A 1,978-nucleotide genomic window follows, 5' to 3' on the forward strand; every position below is an offset into this window, starting at 1 on the left:
AGCCAATTGTTTAAGAAGCAGCAGTGAATCTGTGAAGATCTAGCCGATGCAAGTATTCCAGTTTTAAAGGCCCTGTCTCTGCACTAATTTAACCTCTAAGCTAAGCAGGCTCGATGGAATATCACTCCCCATTTCATTGGGGTGAGATCCATAGATTCCTTTGGAATCCTAACGATTATAGCGCGAATCAGATTCAATGACGCAATCCAGATTACGATTACAACGGAACATTGTTTGAATGTAGATTCTTTCAAGGGAAAGAAAGGAGAAGTAAGGGTCAATTGATATCGATCGTTTTACTCACTCTTCCAAATCGACTAGGGGAGGATAATAACATTGCATTTCAAATGGATAAATAATATAATGATTCCCAGTCATATTCGATTGGGGTAGAGATAGAGAAGGGGAGAGAAGGGGAGTAGGGGAGTAGGGGAGGATATTTCTCCCACCCAATATTGAGCAAATATCCAATGAATAATGCTGATGGATATTACATAATAGGATTAGATCAAGGTATGATCTTGTTCTTCGAGAAGGGGATATGGCGGAATTGGTAGACGCTACGGACTTGATCGAATTGAGCCTTGGTATGGAAACCTACCAAGTGATAGCTTCCAAATCCAGGGAACCCTGGGATATTTTGAATGGGTAATCCTTAGCCAAATCTAGTTCATAAAGACAATGTTTCTTCTCCTAAGATAGGAAGGGGATAGGTGCAGAGACTCAATGGAAGCTATTCTAACGAATGAATCTCATTTGGTCCAATACTGTAGTTACTGTAGTTATAGAACGATCTATTTACACCTCAAAAATGGAGAGAGATGTTATATAACATCAGACAAAACTGGCGATCAGAACTCGTTCCAAGCATTTTATTCATAAGATAGATGCCAGATTCGAGTTGAAGTACTGATTTGACATTAAGTAATCCAATTATGAACTTATCTACTCTAGATGAATAATTTAATTATTTTTTGGAATAAATGGTTGGACGAGGATAAAGATAGAGTCCAATTCTACATGTCAATGTAAACAACAATGCAAATTGCAGTAGGAGGAAAATCCGTTGGCTTTATAGACCGTGAGGGTTCAAGTCCCTCTATCCCCACCCAGGTTCGTTCCCGAACGGACTGATCTATCTTCTCCAATTCCATTGGTTCGAATCCATTCTAATTTATCGATTCTTTTACCTCGCTATTTTTTTTTCATGAAGAGAAGAAATTAGAACATGAATCTTTTCATCCATCTTATGACCAGTTGAGTTGATCTGTTAATAAGCTGATCATATGATCAATTGATTTTGTGATATATGATCTACATAGATTAGATCATTTTGAAATTATTCAATTGCAGTCCATTTTTATCATATTAGTGACTTCCAGATCGAAAATAATAAAGATCATTCTAAAAACTAGTAAAAATACCTTTTTACTTCTTTTTAGTTGACACAAGTTAAAACCCTGTACCAGGATGATCCACAGGGAAGAGCCGGGATAGCTCAGTTGGTAGAGCAGAGGACTGAAAATCCTCGTGCCACCAGTTCAAATCTGGTTCCTGGCAAGATGTAAATATCCATGTCTCCATATCCATCTATCTAAATCTATTCTATCTAGATGTATATCTACATACGGAGACACCCCGATCAAAATAGATAGATGGATCAATCTGTTCTCTCCCTCTTCTTTGCTCATATTGTCCCTCTCTGTCCGTTCCAATTGAATCATGATACTCTGTACATATAAAAAAGTAGGATCGAGAACTCAGAAGTCAAGATTTGACGGTGGGACTGATAATTCGGCACTAGTCGGAATTTATTCATCCTATTTCATCCGAATCGAAATGGGATAGATTATCCCAATGATAGATCTATAATTGCAGAGTTGAAGTAGATCCAAACGTTGCAGAGGGTATCTCGAAAGTAGATTCGAATTGAGGTTCATAAGATTGATGTAATAACTTTTGACCATAGTTTCTAGTA

General features: G+C 37.5%; 1 non-coding gene across 1 annotated transcript; it reads left to right on the top strand.

Moving 5' to 3' along the window:
- The first annotated feature begins 1,487 nt into the window (after positions 1–1,487).
- Positions 1,488–1,560, top strand: TRNAF-GAA (transfer RNA phenylalanine (anticodon GAA)). Its single transcript has one exon. It is a non-coding gene; the product is annotated as a tRNA-Phe (tRNA).
- Positions 1,561–1,978: the final 418 nt, after the last annotated feature.

Source organism: Pinus tabuliformis, chromosome 8 (genome assembly GCF_031772625.1).
Source record: "Pinus tabuliformis cultivar Carrire ecotype Pingquan chromosome 8, CPIR1, whole genome shotgun sequence".
Classification (NCBI taxonomy): domain Eukaryota; kingdom Viridiplantae; phylum Streptophyta; class Pinopsida; order Pinales; family Pinaceae; genus Pinus; species Pinus tabuliformis.